This window comes from Aythya ferina (genome assembly GCF_964211825.1).
Source record: "Aythya ferina genome assembly, chromosome: 4".
NCBI classification, from domain to species: domain Eukaryota; kingdom Metazoa; phylum Chordata; class Aves; order Anseriformes; family Anatidae; genus Aythya; species Aythya ferina.
The window spans coordinates 77,407,095-77,425,172 of record NC_140300.1 but is presented as its reverse complement, the minus strand read 5'-3'; the positions used below and the strand labels follow the sequence as shown (position 1 = coordinate 77,425,172).

The following is an 18,078-nucleotide window of genomic DNA, read 5'->3' as shown; positions in this document are numbered from 1 at the left end:
TCGGGACTCCGGACTTCCGGGAGGCCATGTTGCGTACCCAGAGTATGCCGGGAAATGTAGTTTTCGGATTCGGGACTTCCGGGAGGCCATGTTGAATGCCCAGAGCATACCGGGAGATGTAGTTCTCGGGAACTAGGGTTAGGGGCAAGGTTTGGCGTAGAGTTAGGGTTTCGGGTGAGGGTTGGGGTTGGGGGTTATTGTTAGGGTTAGTGGTTTAGGGTTAGGCTTAGAGGGTTATGGTTAGGGATAGGTTAGGGGTAGGTTTAGAGGGTTAGGGTAAGGGTTAGGGGTTAGGGGTTGGGACTGTGGTTAGGCTTAGGGTAAGGGTTAGGGCAAAGGTAAGCGTTAGGGTAAGGCTAAGGGTAAGGCTTAGGGTGAGGATAAGGTTTAGGGAAAGGGTTAGGTTTAGGGTAAGGATTAGGGTAAGGGTAAGGATTAGGGTTAGGTTTGGGGTAAGAATAAGGGTAAGCTAATGGTTAGGATAAGGGTAAGGGTTAGGGTAAAGGTTTTCATTTGTTAAAGCTGAAACGCAGTATGCAATCTTGACGTCACAGCCAGAGCTGCCTATGGCAAGGTGAAAGAGGAAAAGATGGAGCAGATGTTCTACTCCTAGTTTTTTCTTTATACGTAAATAAAAGTTTGAGCTAATTGCAGTTGGAAGAGTTCCAATTACTTGCTTGGTCATAATGTCTTTTAATATTGAAAGCTGCAGCAAAAGCATGGGGATTTTTGCTTCTAGAAACACCCTAGTTCTCTTGTCTGCACTATGCATGCTTTTGAGCTAAAACTGATTAAAAAATAAAAAGAAAAATCACACACACACACACACACAAAAAAAAAAAAAAAAACAAACACCACAGCTGCTGCTGCTGCTCTCTTCCTACTTCCTTGTGCTTTGCCCCTTCCCTTCCCAGGTGATTGGATTTGGGTGCTAGTCGGGGCCAAATGGTATGTGAGTCCCAGGCATCCCCTCAGAGAGCTCATTCTGCTTGGGCTGCTCTTTGGGGTGTTTGTTTTTCCTTCGGTCAGTTGCAGGCTTCTTCAGGTGGATGAGAGTTTATGGACTGATGCTTTTCCAAGTAGTGAGGGGTACGCACATCTTTTTGAGGTAACAGCTAGTAGGATCTGTTAGAATAATGTAGTACTTGGTGCCTTTATTGCATGCAGTTCTTTATCAGGTGAGTAACTGTTGCGAGTAACTGAAGTCAATGTTACTTGGTGTGTTTGCTATGCAGTGCCTGTGCGGACTATTGCACGAGACACAGCTTTCTGACATCTGGCCCAGCAACTACTAAATAAGGGGAGGGGAGAAGCTGAAGAACGACCAAAGGACAAAGCCTGGGAGGAAGACTACGAGCCTTCAGTACGAGCGGCCCCCAGAGGGACCACCGGAGACTGATAACGCCTGCACCAGTGGGAGGGTTTGGATTCTGGGAACTAATTAGAATAACCCTGCCTTTTGTAGAAGTAGTAATGAATATGTATTAGCCTAGCAGCATAAAAACCAGCCGCCTGATGTAACTTGTGTGCGTCTTGGTGGAGCAGAGACTCCTGGCGCACCCAGCGCTGCTTGCTTACCTCTATTCCTTTAATAAATCATAAACATTAATTGTAAGCCTATTTGGGACTCGGTCATTTATTACAAGTGGGACCTCCCGATGGGTGGAAGCTGTCGGGATAGCTCGGGATGCTGAGGCGTGGTGCTGCAAGGAGGTTGGTGGCCGGTGGTGCCCTGGGGCAGGCCGAATTGGGAGGGGGCGAGGCGGCGGGTGGTCGGTGGCTTCTGTGGAAAAGGCGCTTGTATGGGGGGGCTGCGCATTCAGAGGAACCTTGACAGGCTGCAGATAGGGGCAGGCAGGAACCTTTTGAAGTTCAGGAGAGGGAAATGCCAAGCCCTACCCCTAGGGAGAAACACCTCTGTTTACCAGCACTGGCTAGCTCGATACTGAATAAGCATTTCTTCATGGAAGGGGTGCTTTGCTATTAGAACAGGCTGCCCGGGGAAGTGGTAAGAGACCCGATCCTTAAAAGTATTGAAGAGACATGTGGACATAGCCCGGGAGTCCGGCCTCCGGCAGGGCGGGAGCTGGCTCTTCCGAGCCCCTGTGCTCCGGTCTTGTGCGACGCGTTTGCAAGCAGCACCGGGTGCCGGGTCCGACATCGGACGGTTCGGGGACGGCGATTCCGGGGCCGTCGGCTAGCGGGGGCCGGCTATGTCGTGTCCCGGGGATCCGACTTCAGGGGGCGTGGGGGCCGGCCGTGCAGTGAAGCGGGGGGCTGGCGTCCGCCGGCTTCCCAGAGAGCGGGCTTTCGGTCCCGTGCGGTTCGGTGGCCGGCCGTCCCGAAACCCTGGGCACCGGTCTTGTGCTAGACTCCGCGGGCTCCGGGGCCGAACTCGGCTTCTCGGGGCCGGCGGTCGCGGTGTCCAGGTGTCCCGCCTCGGGCGGCGCGGGGCCGGCTGTCCCTAGCAGCTGGGCTCCCAAGAGCTTCTGGGCTCCCAAGCGTCGCCCAAGACCGGATCCCAGAGAATCGGGACGGCCGGCCGCACCGCTGCGACTAGCACAAGCGTCTCCCGACAACGGAGCCCAGGAGCTTGCGAGGGTCAGATTCCGCGCCCCGGGATAGAGAAACGGGGAGCGCGGGTCGGCCGGCCGCAGCTTCGCACGGGACCGAACCCCCTGTCTCCGGCACGGCCAGACCCCGAGCCGGCAGACAGCAGCCTCCCGCTTCACGGCACAGTCGGCCCCCAACCCGCCCGAGTTCTGATCGCCGGGACACGGGACAGCCGGCCGCGCCGCCCGAGGCCGGACACCTGGAGCCCGGGACCGCCGTCCCTGACAAAGCCAAAGTCGGACCCGGACCCCGCTGCGGCTAGCACACGCGTCGCCCAGGACCGCAGCCTACGACCTCGGGACGGTCGCATCCCGCGCCTCCGGCAGGAGCTACCCGGGAGGGCAGGACGGCCTGCCGCAGCTCCGCAAGAGACCGAACCTGCTGGATTCCGGGACGGCCAGAGCCCGAGCCGGTGGGCAGCAGCCTCCCGCTTCACGGCTCGGCAGGCACCCACGTCGCCCGACTTCGGACCCACGGGACAGCAGGCACCCGCGCCGCCGGAGGCCGGACACACGGGCCTCGGCATCGCCGTCCCCGAACCGCACGAAGTCACACACGGTCTCCGGTGCGTCCAGCACACGCATCGCAAAGACCGGAGCCCAGATTATAGGATCAGCCAGCCCCGCGCCGCCCGAGGAAGGACCGGGAACCCGGTGCGCTTGGCACATGCGTCGCCCAAGAACGGCGCCCAGAGCCGCGGGATGGTCGTGCGTCACGCATCCCGAGTTCGGACCCCCGGAACACGGGACAGCCGGCACTCGTGCCTGGCTCTTAGGGACTTGGAAAGAGTCCTGATGCTGTGCCAGCACTATGCAGCAATAGGCACAACACTGGAGTGATTTCAGTGTTGTTCCAGCTACGAGTGCAGAGTACAGCACTGTGCGGGCTGCTGCAGGGAAACGGTGACTCCAGCTCAGACAGACCCAACACAACTTCCACCCCTTATTCCATAACTTTTGTGTCACAATCAGGTACAGTTTAGTATATAGATGGTCTCATCACCATAGTTTTCTGTCCATTGAAGCATTTTTATGTCTGTACTTCTCTTTATTCTATAGGTATTTTCCCAAAATGCTCATAAAAAACTGTTGATGGTTTCACCATCATCTGTCAAAGTGGTCACTCAGGGCAGGCGAAGTTGGTTTTCTTGACACCAGCACCAGCTTAGCTCACATCACTGTTGCACTTGCCTGGTTCCTTGCAAAGTTGACCTTTCATTGGTTCTGCAGTGTCCTCCTACAACACATAACTTGGATGACAGATTAATTTTCTCCCAGTGTTAAATCTCCTTGAGGTACACACTTGATATCCCCATCTTTCTGCATCACCCACCAGGTATACCCTGGACCTTGGGCAAAGACAATCCCACGAGTGGGTTTGCCTTTTCCCATGGCAGGGGCAACCCACACCGCCTTCCCCATCCACTTCTCCACATGCACTACAGTGACTTTAGCTTCTCCCACAGTGTGTAGGGGTTTTGTTTCAGCAGGACCAGCACGGCTTTCAGACCCCCTGTTGTTAACTAAGCAAGTGGCCTCTGGTAGGTTTATATCCTAATGTTTCCATGTCGCAGCACCCAGTGCTCGCAGCATAGTTTTTAACAGTCCATTGTACCTCTCAATCTTCCCAGAGGCTTGTGGGATCCCAGCTGCTTGGCTTCGTTGCCTTCTAGCTGTTGGGTATTGGCCCCACTATCCCAGCGTCGAAGCAGCCAAGTGAGGATGTGCTCACCTGGACGGCGACTGAAGGCTTTTCGTATTTCTCGCAGCTCACTCAAGGATAGAGACCGAGTAGTTTCTGATTCATCTATGATTTCAGTCTCTTCTTCGTGATGTTGCCGTGATAACGCTGCTTTAGAGCCGCTTGCCTTTTCCTCTTCTCCCTCATCCATAGGAGGCGCTCCTTCCCTTATTAAACGACCTGATCTCCGTTTCCACTGTTTCGTCTTTACTACAGGGGCGACTGATACCAAAGGTGGTCGGTCATCTGGGGTGGTCACAGTGTGTGCTGTCTCATCATCAAATTCAAGAACCTCCCTATCCCCTTGAGGGTGCTGGGCAATGTTAATTGACATCTGATAGGCGTAAGCCAGACCCCAGCAGAGTGCAGCCAGCTAGAGGAGTTCTCTAGTATTGCCAGGGTCAGGGCATACATCTTTCAAACATTCTACCAACTTTCTTGGATTTTGTACTTGTTCAGGGGTGAAATTTAGAACCATTGGAGGAGAAAACCGTGATAGGTACCTGCCCAAATCCCCCCACACACCTTGCCACCCACAACTTTGTCTGGGGACAGGTCCTTGGATAATATTCTTAATAAACTGCTTTGCCTTGGGGAAGAAGACAAACACTACACCTAGTAAGAGGAGGATAAGATCTCACCGGGGTATCCAAGATACTGAAAGGCTGCTGTAATTAGCCCACAGGGAGAAAAGTAGAAGACACCACACCCGATATTATTCACTGATTGACTGCTGGGGGCAAAAAAGAAGGCACTGTAATTCTTAATATTGTCAATAATATAATCTCCAGGAGACCAGGAGGATAACAATGCCGGGCTTGAATACCAAACCAAACTGAAGGCCAGTATGTTACAGCACAACATGTTAAAAAAACAAGCACAGACTTCAACATTTTCTCCGATCGGATGTAAAGGAAAAAAGAAAACAGAGTGGGCTACATACAACATATCCACACAGAAAAGTATTACCAGAAAACCGAGCATTATGACAACCAATATGTTAGTTGTAAATACTTCAATCAGTACTACTGTTATCTCAACCCTCGAGCCCCACGTTGGGGGCCAAAAAGGACAGAGGTAGTATTACTCAGGTGGGCAGCCGAGCTCCACCACAAGCGCTCCCTCACTCCCCCTCTCGTCAAAGAGGGAGGGGGAGAAAATACAACACAATCCCGGGGCACGGGATTCTGTCCTCCGGTGGCGCGGGTGCCAGTTGTCCTGTGTTCCGGGGGTCCGAACTCGGGCTGCGTGACGCACGACCATCCCGCGGCCCTGGGTGCCGTTCTTGGGCGACGCATGTGCCAAGCGCACCGGGTTCCCGGTCCGACCTCGGGCGGCGCGGGGCTGGCTGATCCTATAATCTGGGCTCCGGTCTTTGCGATGCGTGTGCTGGACGCACCGGAGACCGTGTGTGACTTCGTGCGGTTCGGGGACGGCGATGCCGAGGCCCGTGTGTCCGGCCTCCGGCGGCGCGGGTGCCGGCTGTCCCGTGGGTCCGAAGTCGGGCGACGTGGGTGCCTGCCGAGCCGTGAAGCGGGAGGCTGCTGCCCACCGGCTCGGGCTCTGGCCGTCCCGGAATCCAGCAGGTTCGGTCTCTTGCGGAGCTGCGGCAGGCCGTCCTGCCCTCCCGGGTAGCTCCTGCCGGAGGCGCGGGATGCGACCGTCCCGAGGTCGTAGGCTGCGGTCCTGGGCGACGCGTGTGCTAGCCGCAGCGGGGTCCGGGTCCGACTTTGGCTTTGTCAGGGACGGCGGTCCCGGGCTCCAGGTGTCCGGCCTCGGGCGGCGCGGCCGGCTGTCCCGTGTCCCGGCGATCAGAACTCGGGCGGGTTGGGGGCCGACTGTGCCGTGAAGCGGGAGGCTGCTGTCTGCCGGCTCGGGGTCTGGCCGTGCCGGAGACAGGGGGTTCGGTCCCGTGCGAAGCTGCGGCCGGCCGACCCGCGCTCCCCGTTTCTCTATCCCGGGGCGCGGAATCTGACCCTCGCAAGCTCCTGGGCTCCGTTGTCGGGAGACGCTTGTGCTAGTCGCAGCGGTGCGGCCGGCCGTCCCGATTCTCTGGGATCCGGTCTTGGGCGACGCTTGGGAGCCCAGAAGCTCTTGGGAGCCCAGCTGCTAGGGACAGCCGGCCCCGCGCCGCCCGAGGCGGGACACCTGGACACCGCGACCGCCGGCCCCGAGAAGCCGAGTTCGGCCCCGGAGCCCGCTGAGTCTAGCACAAGACCGGTGCCCAGGGTTTCGGGACGGCCGGCCACCGAACCGCACGGGACCGAAAGCCCGCTCTCTGGGAAGCCGGCGGACGCCAGGCCCCCGCTTCACTGCACGGCCGGCCCCCACGCCCCCTGAAGTCGGATCCCCGGGACACGACATAGCCGGCCCCCGCTAGCCGACGGCCCCGGAATCGCCGTCCCCGAACCGTCCGATGTCGGACCCGGCACCCGGCTTGCAAACGCGTCGCACAAGACCGGAGCACAGGGGCTCGGAAGAGCCAGCTCCCGCCCTGCCGGAGGCCGGACTCCCGGGCTATGTCCACATGTCTCTTCAATACTTTTAAGGATCGGGTCTCTTACCACTTCCCCCGGGCAGCCTGTTCTAATATCAAAGCACCCCTTCCATGAAGAAATGCTTATTCAGTATCGAGCTAGCCAGTGCTGGTAAACAGAGGTGTTTCTCCCTAGGGGTAGGGCTTGGCATTTCCCTCTCCTGAACTTCAAAAGGTTCCTGCCTGCCCCTATCTGCAGCCTGTCAAGGTTCCCCTGAATGCGCAGCCCCCCCATACAAGCGCCTTTTCCACAGAAGCCACCGACCACCCGCCGCCTCGCCCCCTCCCAATTTGGCCTGCCCCAGGGCGCCACCGGCCACCAACCTCCTTGCAGCACCACGCCTCAGCATCCCGAGCTATCCCGACAGCTTCCACCCATCGGGAGGTCCCACTTGTAATAAATGACCGAGTCCCAAATAGGCTTACAATTAATGTTTATGATTTATTAAAGGAATAGAGGTAAGCAAGCAGCGCTGGGTGCGCCAGGAGTCTCTGCTCCACCAAGACGCACACAAGTTACATCAGGCGGCTGGTTTTTATGCTGCTAGGCTAATACATATTCATTACTACTTCTACAAAAGGCAGGGTTATTCTAATTAGTTCCCAGAATCCAAACCCTCCCACTGGTGCAGGCGTTATCAGTCTCCGGTGGTCCCTCTGGGGGCCGCTCGTACTGAAGGCTCGTAGTCTTCCTCCCAGGCTTTGTCCTTTGGTCGTTCTTCAGCTTCTCCCCTCCCCTTATTTAGTAGTTGCTGGGCCAGATGTCAGAAAGCTGTGTCTCGTGCAATAGTCCGCACAGGCACTGCATAGCAAACACACCAAGTAACATTGACTTCAGTTACTCGCAACAGTTACTCACCTGATAAAGAACTGCATGCAATAAAGGCACCAAGTACTACATTATTCTAACAGATCCTACTAGATCCTACATACCATTTGGCCCCGACTAGCACCCAAACCCAATCACCTGGGAAGGGTAGGGGCAAAGCACAAGGAAGTAGGAAGAGAGCAGCAGCAGCAGCTGTGGTGGTTTTTTTTTTTTTTTTTTTTTTTTGTGTGTGTGTGTGATTTTTCTTTTTATTTTTTAATCAGTTTTAGCTCAAAAGCATGCATAGTGCAGACAAGAGAACTAGGGTGTTTCTAGAAGCAAAAATCCCCATGCTTTTGCTGCAGCTTTCAATATTAAAAGACATTATGACCAAGCAAGTAATTGGAACTCTTCCAACTGCAATTAGCTCAAACTTTTATTTACGTATAAAGAAAAAACTAGGAGTAGAACATCTGCTCCATCTTTTCCTCTTTCACCTTGCCATAGGCAGCTCTGGCTGTGACGTCAAGATTGCATACTGCGTTTCAGCTTTAACAAATGAAAACCTTTACCCTAACCCTTACCCTTATCCTAACCATTAGCTTACCTTTATTCTTACCCTAAACCTAACCCTAATCCTTACCCTTACCCTAATCCTTACCCTACCCTTACCCTAAACCTAACCCTAATCCTTACCCTACCCTTATACTTACCATTACTCTATCCTTTACCTTAACTCTTACCCTTACCCTAACCCTTACCCCAACCCTTACCCTAAACCTAACCCTTTCCCTAAACCTTATCCTCACCCTCAGCCTTACCCTTAGCCTTACCCTAACCCTTACCTTTGCCCTAACCCTTACCCTAATCTGAACCCAAACCCTAACCCTAATACCCTCACCCTAACCCTTACCCTAAGCCTAACCACAGTCCCTAACCCCTAACCCCTAACATCTAACCCTCACCCTAACCCTATAAACCTAACCCTAACCTATCCCTAACCATAACCCTCTAAACCTAACCCTAAACCACTAACCCTAACAATAACCCCCAACCCCAACCCTCACCCGAAACCCTAACTCTAGCCCCAGCCCTAGCCCCTAACCCTAGTTCCCGAGAACTACATCTCCCGGTATGCTCTGGGCATTCAACATGGCCTCCCGGAAGTCCGGAGTCCCGAGAACTACATCTCCCGGCATGCTCTGGGCACACAACATGGCCTCACAGTGCCGGAAAACTACACCTACCAGCATTCCCCGCACAGCCAGCATGGCCAATCACAGGCCGAGTGCTCGAGAACTGCATTTACCAGCACTCACTGGAACCCTCACCGCCCTTACAAAAAAAGCCTCAAGCCCTAACATCCAAAAAACCTCGAAACCCCTACAGACCTAACCCAAACTATTTACCACACTAAACCCCTGAAGACCTATGCCTAAAACCCCCAACCCAAAATCTTAGGATGCTCAAAACCCAAACCCAACCCAAAACGTTAGGAATGCTCAAAGCCCTAGCCCAAAAACTTAGGGCGCTCCAAACCCTAACCCCAAAACATTAAGACGCAAAAAACCCTAACCCAAAAACTTAGGGTAATACACCATAAATGTTTGTTCATTGTCTTTTGTAATATAAAAACAAGGAGTTCTGTTTGAGGAGCGGGAGTTGCGAAAGCTCCCTGCTGAAGTAAGGAACTGCATAATGCTTGCCTAGACACTATGAAAATTCTTTTGCTTAATTTTCTTAAAACCGTTGGGTTTCGTTGGGTTTTCCGTGGTCATCATGGTGGAAAAGTGTAAATTGTGGGTTTTGGAGAACATCAGGTAGGTTTATGAGGACTTTTGGGGCAGATTCAAGGTTTTTAGGGTTTTCTTCTGTTTTTTTCTAGTGATCCAGTTGTTTTTCGGCATGTTTTTGACGTGTTTTGGGTTCTCCGTTGGGTTTCATTGGGTTTTCCGTGGTCATCATTGTGGAAAAGTGTAAATTGTGGGTTTTGGAGAACATCAGGTAGGTTTAGGGGGACTTTTGGGGTGGATTCATGGTATTTGTTTTTTTTTTTCTGTTTTTTTGGGGTGATCCCGTTCTTTTTTGGGGTGTTTTTGATGTGTTTTTGGGTCTCCGTTAGGTTTTGTTGGGTTCTTGTTGGTCATCATGTTGGAAAAGTGTAAATTCTGGGTTTTGGAGAATATCAGGTGTTTTTATTTTTTTTTGCGTGGTGTATCTATGGTTTTGGGGGAAGTCTTCTGTTTTTTTTTAGCGTTATCTTCTGTTTTTGGGGTGGTCCCGTTCTTTTTCGGCGTGTTTTTGACATGTTTTGGGGTCTCCGTTGGTATTCCTTGGGTTTTCCGTGGTCATGGTGGTGGAAAATTGTAAATTGTGGGTTTTGGAGAACTTCAGGTAGGTTTAGGGGGACTTTTGGGGTGGATTCATGGTATTTGGGGTTTTCTTCTGTTTTTTTTGGGGGGGGTTATCCAATTCATTTTTGGGGTGTTTTTGACATGTTTTGGGGTCTCCGTTGGGTTTTGTTGGGTTCTTGTTTTTCATCATGTTGGAAAAGTGTAAATTGCGTGTTTTGGAGAACATCAGGTACGTTTAGTGTCGTTTTGGGGTGGATCTATGTTTTTTGGGGATTTTCTTCCAGTTTTGGGGGTGATTCCGTTCTTGTTTGGGGTGTTTTTGACTTGTTTTGGGGTCTCCGTTGGGTTTTAGTTGGATTCTCGTTGGTCCTTAAAGGAAATGGGAGTGGATTGTGGGTTTTGAAGAAGATCAGGTGAGTTTAGGGTGGTTTTGTGGGGAAATTCATAGTTTTTGGTGTTTTTTCTTCTGATTCAGTTCTTTTTTGGGGTGTTTTTGACGTGTTTTGGGGTCTCCGTTGGTTTTTGTTGGGTTCTTGTTGTTCATCATGGTGAAAACGGGTAAATTGTGGGTATTGGAGAACATCAGGTAAGTTTAGGGGGACTTTTGGGGTGGATCAACGGCTTTTAGGGTTTTCTTTCGGTTTTGGGGGTGATCCCGCTTTTTTTTGTGGTGTTTTTGACGTGTTTTGGGGTTTCCGTTGCGTTTCGTTGATTTCCTAATGTGTTTTAAGTTTGTTGGGAGTGGACTTTGGGATTTGGAGAACATCAGGTAGGTTTAGGGTGGTTTTGGGGTGGATCTATGTTTTTTTTGGGGTTTTCTTTCTTTTTTAGGGGTTATCCTGTTCTTGTTTGGGGTGTTTTTGACTTGTTTTGGGGTTTCCGTTGGGTTTCGTTGAGTTCCTAATGGGTTTTATGGTGGTTGGGAGTGGACATTTGGATTTGGAGAACATCAGGTACGTTTAGAGTGGTTTTGGGATTGGATCCGTGCTTTTTGGGGTTTTCTTTGGTTTTGGGGGTGATCCTGTTCTTGTTTGGGGTGTTTTTGACGTGTTTTGGGTTCTCCGTTGGGTTTCGTTGGGTTTTCCGTGGTCATCATGGTGGAAAAGTGTAAATTGTTGGTTTTGGAGAACATCAGGTAGGTTTATGAGGACTTTTGGGGCAGATTCATGGTTTTTAGGGTTTTCTTCTGTTTTTTTCTGGTGATCCAGTTGGTTTTCGGCGTGTTTTTGACGTGTTTTGTGGTCTCCGTTGGGTTTCGTTGGGTTTTCCGTTGTCATCATGGTGAAAAAGTGTAAATTGTGGGTTTTGGAGAACATCAGGTAGATTTAGGGTGTTTTTTGGGGTGGATCTATGGTTTTGGGGGATTTTGTTCCAGTTTTGGGGTGATCGAATTCATTTTTGGGGTGTTTCTGACGTGTTTTCGGTTCTTCGTTGGGTTTCGTTGGGTTTTCCGTTGTCATCATGGTGGAAAAGTGTAAATTGTGGGTTTTGGAGAACATCAGGTAGGTTTAGGGGGACTTTTGGGGTGGATTCATGATATATGGGGTTTTCTTCTGTTTTTTTTTTTTTTTTTTGGGGGGGGGGGTGATCCAATTCATTTTGGGGGTGTTTTTGACGTGTTTTGGGGTCTCCATTGGGTTTCGTTGCGTTTTCCGTGGTCATCATGGTGGAAAAGGGTAAATTGCTGGTTTTGGAGAACATCAGGTAGGTTTAGGTTGGTTTTGGGATTGGACCTATGGTTTTGGGGGATTTTCTTTCGTTTTTGGGGGTGATCCCTTTCTTTTTTGGGGTGTTTTTGACGTGTTTTGGGGTCTCCGTTGGTATTCCTTGGGTTTTCCGTGGTCATGGTGGTGGAAAATTGTAAATTGTGGGTTTTGGAGAACTTCAGGTAGGTTTAGGGGAATTTTGGGGTGGATTCATTGTATTTGGGCTTTTCTTCTTTTTTTTTTTGGGTGATCCTGTTCTTTTTTGGGGTGTTTATGACATGTTTTGGGGTCTCCGTTGGGTTTTAGTTGGGTTCTTGTTGGTCATCATGGTGAAAAAGTGTAAATTGTGGCTTTTGGAGAACATCAGGTAGGTTTACGGGGACTTTTGGGGCAGAGTCATGTTTTTTGGTGTTTTCTTCTGTTTCTTGGGGTGGTCCCGTTCTTTTTTGGGAAGTTTTTGAGGTGTTTGGGGGTCTCCGTTGGGTTTTGTTGTGTACTCGTTGGTCATCGTGGTGGAAAATGGTAAATTGTGGGTTTTGGAGAACATCAGGTAGGTTTAGGGTGGTTTTGGGATTGGATCCGTGCTTTTTGGGGATTTTCTTCCAGTTTATGGGTGATCCCTTTATTTTTGGGGTGTTTTTGACGTGTTTTGGTGTCTCGTTTTGGGTTTTCGTTTGGTTCATGTTGGTCATCCTGGTGAAAAAGTGTAAATTGTGGCTTTTGGAGAACATCAGGTAGGTTTAGGGGGACTTTTGGTGTGGATCTATGGCTTTTGGGGTTTTCTTTCGTTTTTAGGGTTTATCCCGTTCTTGTTTTGGGTGTTTTTGACTTCTTTTGGGGTCTCCGTTGGGTTTCGTTGGGTTTTCCATGGTCATCATGTTGGAAAATTGTAAATTGTGGGTTTTGGAGATCATCAGGTAGGTTTAGGGTGGTTTTGGGGTGGATCTATGATTTTGAAGGATTTTCTTCCAATTTTGGGGGTGATCCCTTTCTTTTTTTTTTTTTTTTTTTTTTTTTTGACGTGTTTTGTGGTCTCCGTTGGGTTTCGTTGGGTTTTCCATGGTCATCAATGTGGAAAAGTGTAAACTGTGGGTTTTGGAGAACTTCAGGTTGGTTTAGGGGGATTTTTTGTGTGGTCTATGGCTTTTGGGGTTTTCTTTCGTTGTTGGGGTTGAACCAGTTCTTTTTTGGGGTGTTTTTGACGTTTTTGGGGTCTCCGTTGGGTTTTGTTGGGTTCTCGTTGGTCGTTAAGCTAAATGGGAGTGGATTGTGGGTTTTGAAGAAGATCAGGTGAGTTTAGGGTGATTTGGGAGGGAAATGCATAGTTTTGGTTTTTTTATTCTTCTGATCCAGTTCTTTTTTGGGGTGTTTTTGACGTGTTTTGGGATTTCCGTTGCGTTTTGTTGAGTTCCTAATGGGTTTTATGGTGGGTGGGAGTGGATTTTGGGATTTGGAGAAGATCAGGTAGGTTTAAGGGTTTTCTTGGGGTTAAATCACGTATTTTCTTCTGATCCGGTTTGCTTTTGGGGTGTTTTTGAGGTGTTTTGGGGTTTCTGTTGCGTTTTGTAGAGTTCCTAATGGGTTTTATGGTGGTTGGGAGTGGACTTTGGGATTTGGAGAAGATCACGTAGGTTTAGGGTGGTTTTGGGATTGGATCCATGCTTTTTGGGGATTTTCTTCCAGTTTTGGGGGTTATCCCGTTCTTTTTTGGGGTGTTTTTGACATGTTTTGATGTCTCTGTTGGGTTTCGTTGGGTTTTCTGTTGGCATCTTGGTGGAAAAGGGTAAATTGTGGGTTTTGGAGAACTTCAGGTAGGTTTAGGGGGACTTTTGGGGTGGATCTATGGCATTTGGGGTTTTCTTCTCTTTTTTGGGGAGATCCTGTTCTTTTTTGTTTTTTTTTTGTTTTTTTTTTTTTTGTTTTTTTTGACATGTTTTTTGTCTCCATTGGGTTTCGTTGGGTTTTCCATGGTCATCATGGTGGAAAAGGGTAAATTTGTGGGTTTTGGAGAACATCAGGTAGGTTTAGGCTGGTTTTGGGATTGGATCTGTGCTTTTTGGGGATTTTCTTCCAGTTTATGGGTGATCCCTTTCTTTTTTGGGGTGTTTTTGACGTGTTTTGGTGTCTCCTTTTGGGTTTTCGTTTGGTTCATGTTGGTCATCATGGTGAAAATTGTAAATTTTTTGGGGGGGAATTTTCTTCCAGTTTTGGGGGTGATCCCGTTCTTTTTTGGGGTGTTTTTGACTTGTTTTGGGGTCTCCGTTGGGTTTTAGTTGGATTCTCGTTGGTCCTTAAGGGAAATGGGAGTGGATTGTGGGTTTTGAAGAAGATCAGGTGAGTTTAGGGTGGTTTTGCGGGGAAATTCATAGTTTTTGGTGTTTTTTCTTCTGATTCAGTTCTTTTTTGGGGTGTTTTTGACGTGTTTTGGGGTTTCCGTTGGGTTTCGTTGAGTTCCTAATGGGTTTTATGGTGGTTGGGAGTGGACATTTGGATTTGGAGAACATCAGGTACGTTTAGAGTGGTTTTGGGATTGGATCCATGCTTTTTGGGGTTTTCTTTGGTTTTGGGGGTGATCCTGTTCTTGTTTGGGGTGTTTTTGACGTGTTTTGGGTTCTCCGTTGGGTTTCGTTGGGTTTTCCGTGGTCATCATGGTGGAAAAGTGTAAATTGTGGGTTTTGGAGAACATCAGGTAGGTTTATGAGGACTTTTGGGGCAGATTCATGGTATTTGGGGTTTTCTTCTGTTTTTTCTAGTGATCCAGTTGGTTTTCGGCGTGTTTTTGACGTGTTTTGTGGTCTCCGTTGGGTTTCGTTGGGTTTTCCGTGGTCATCATGGTGGAAAAGTGTAAATTGTGGGTTTTGGAGAACATCAGGTAGATTTAGGGTGTTTTGGGGGTGGATCTATGGTTTTGGGGGATTTTGTTCCAGTTTTGGGGTGATCGAATTCATTTTGGGGGTGTTTCTGACGTGTTTTGGGTTCTTCGTTGGGTTTCGTTGGGTTTTCCGTTGTCATCATGGTGGAAAAGTGTAAATTGTGGGTTTTGGAGAACATCAGGTAGGTTTAGGGGGACTTTTGGGGTGGATTCATGATATATGGGGTTTTCTTCTGTTTTTTTTTTTTTTTTTTTTTTTTTTTGGGGGGGGTGATCCAATTCATTTTGGGGGTGTTTTTGACGTGTTTTGGGGTCTCCATTGGGTTTCGTTGCGTTTTCCGTGGTCATCATGGTGGAAAAGGGTAAATTGTTGGTTTTGGAGAACATCAGGTAGGTTTAGGTTGGTTTTGGGATTGGATCTATGGTTTTGGGGGATTTTCTTTTGTTTTTGGGGGTGATCCCGTTCTTTTTTGGGGTGTTTTTGACGTGTTTTGGGGTCTCCGTTGGTATTCCTTGGGTTTTATGTGGTCATGGTGGTGGAAAATTGTAAATTGTGGGTTTTGGAGAACTTCAGGTAGGTTTAGGGGAATTTTGGGGTGGATTCATGGTATTTGGTCTTTTCTTCTGTTTTTTTTTTTGGGTGATCCTGTTCTTTTTTGGGGTGTTTATGACGTCTTTTGGGGTCTCCGTTGGGTTTTAGTTGGGTTCTTGTTGGTCATCATGGCGAAAAAGTGTAAATTGTGGCTTTTGGAGAACATCAGGTAGGTTTAGGGGGACTTTTGGGGCAGAGTCATGTTTTTTGGTGTTTTCTTCTGTTTCTTGGGGTGGTCCCGTTCTTTTTTGGGAAGTTTTTGAGGTGTTTGGGGGTCTCCGTTGGGTTTTGTTGTGTACTCGTTGGTCATCGTGGTGGAAAATGGTAAATTGTGGGTTTTGGAGAACATCAGGTAGGTTTAGGGTGGTTTTGGGATTGGATCCGTGCTTTTTGGGGATTTTCTTCCAGTTTATGGGTGATCCCTTTATTTTTGGGGTGTTTTTGACGTGTTTTGGTGTCTCGTTTTGGGTTTTCGTTTGGTTCATGTTGGTCATCCTGGTGAAAAAGTGTAAATTGTGGCTTTTGGAGAACATCGGTAGGTTTAGGGGGACTTTTGGTGTGGATCTATGGCTTTTGGGGTTTTCTTTCGTTTTTAGGGTTTATCCCGTTCTTGTTTTGGGTGTTTTTGACTTCTTTTGGGGTCTCCGTTGGGTTTCGTTGGGTTTTCCATGGTCATGGTGGTGGAAAATTGTAAATTGTGGGTTTTGGAGATCATCAGGTAGGTTTAGGGTGGTTTTGGGGTGGATCTATGATTTTGAAGGATTTTCTTCCAATTTTGGGGGTGATCCCTTTCTTTTTTTTTTTTTTTTTTTTTTTTTTTTTTTTTTTTTTGACGTGTTTTGTGGTCTCCGTTGGGTTTCGTTGGGTTTTCCATGGTCATCAATGTGGAAAAGTGTAAATTGTGGGTTTTGGAGAACTTCAGGTTGGTTTAGGGGGATTTTTGGTGTGGATCTATGGCTTTTGGGGTTTTGTTTCGTTGTTGGGGTTGAACCAGTTCTTTTTTGGGGTGTTTTTGACGTTTTTGGGGTCTCCGTTGGGTTTTGTTGGGTTCTCGTTGGTCGTTAAGCTAAATGGGAGTGGATTGTGGGTTTTGAAGAAGATCAGGTGAGTTTAGGGTGATTTGGGAGGGAAATGCATAGTTTCGTTTTTTTTTTCTTCTGATCCAGTTCTTTTTTGGGGTGTTTTTGACGTGTTTTGGGGTTTCCGTTGCGTTTTGTTGAGTTCCTAATGGGTTTTATGGTGGGTGGGAGTGGATTTTGGGATTTGGAGAAGATCAGGTAGGTTTAAGGGTTTTCTTGGGGTTAAATCACGTATTTTCTTCTGATCCGGTTTGCTTTTGGGGTGTTTTTGACGTGTTTTGGGTTCTCCGTTGGGTTTCATTGGGTTTTCCGTGGTCATCATGGTGGAAAAGTGTAAATTGTGGGTTTTGGAGAACATCAGGTAGGTTTATGAGGACTTTTGGGGCAGATTCATGGTATTTGGGGTTTTCTTCTGTTTTTTCTAGTGATCCAGTTGGTTTTCGGCGTGTTTTTGACGTGTTTTGTGGTCTCCGTTGGGTTTCGTTGGGTTTTCCGTGGTCATCATGGTGGAAAAGTGTAAATTGTGGGTTTTGGAGAACATCAGGTAGATTTAGGGTGTTTTGGGGGTGGATCTATGGTTTTGGGGGATTTTGTTCCAGTTTTGGGGTGATCGAATTCATTTTTGGGGTGTTTCTGATGTGTTTTGGGTTCTTCGTTGGGTTTCGTTGGGTTTTCTGTTGGCATCTTGGTGGAAAAGGGTAAATTGTGGGTTTTCGAGAACTTCAGGTAGGTTTAGGGGGACTTTTGGGGTGGATTCATGGTATTTGGGGTTTTCTTCTGTTTTTTGGGGTGATCCTGTTCTTTTTTGGGGTGTTTTTGACGTGTTTTGGGGTTGTCCGTTGGGTTTTGTTGGGTTCTCGTTGGTCATCATTGTGAAAAAGTGTAAATTGTGGGTTTTGGAGAACATCAGGTAGGCTTAGGGGGACTTTTGGGGTGGATCTATGGCATTTGGGTTTTTCTTCTGTTTTTGGGGGAGATCCTGTTCTTTTTTGTTTTTTTTTTTTTTTTTTTTGACATGTTTTTTGTCTCCATTGGGTTTCGTTGGGTTTTCCATGGTCATCATGGTGGAAAAGGGTAAATTTGTGGGTTTTGGAGAACATCAGGTAGGTTTAGGCTGGTTTTGGGATTGGATCTGTGCTTTTTGGGGATTTTCTTCCAGTTTATGGGTGATCCCTTTCTTTTTTGGGGTGTTTTTGACGTGTTTTGGTGTCTCCTTTTGGGTTTTCGTTTGGTTCATGTTGGTCATCATGGTGAAAATTGTAAATTTTGGGGGGGGGAATTTTCTTCCAGTTTTGGGGGTGATCCCGTTCTTTTTTGGGGTGTTTTTGACATGTTTTGGGGTCTCTGTTGTGTTTCGTTGGGTTTTCTGTTGTCATGGTGGTGGAAAAGTGTAAATTGTGGGTTTTGGAGAACTTCAGGTAGGTTTAGGCTGTTTTTGGGGTGGATCTATTTTTTGGGGGTTTTCTTTCCTTTTGGTGGGTTATCCCATTCTTTTTTGGGGTGTTTTTGACGTGTTTTGAGGTCTCCGTTTGTTTTTTTTTTGGGTTTCCATTGGGTTTTCTGGTGGGTGGGAGTGGATTGTACATTTAGGAGAACATCAGGTAGGTTTAAGGGTTTTTTGTGTTGTTAAATCACATTTTTTCTTCTGATTCGGTTCGCTTTTGGGGTGTTTTTGTCGTGTTTTGTGGTTTCCGTTGCGTTTTGTCGAGTTTTGACAAATTGACAAATCCTTGAAGTCCCTTTTGATTGCTCACAGGCTATGTGTTGCCACTCCTTCT

The 18,078-nt window shown here is 48.5% G+C and overlaps 2 long non-coding RNA genes across 2 annotated transcripts in view; one reads left to right on the top strand and one right to left on the bottom strand.

The window, feature by feature from the left end:
* The window catches only part of LOC311436320, a 262,812-nt gene that overhangs the window by 233,194 nt on the left and 11,540 nt on the right, over positions 1–18,078 (bottom strand). The window lies entirely within an intron of this gene.
* Positions 995–1,619, top strand: LOC311436479. Its single transcript, XR_014692888.1, has 2 exons — positions 995–1,108; positions 1,236–1,619. It is a non-coding gene; the product is annotated as an uncharacterized lncRNA (long non-coding RNA).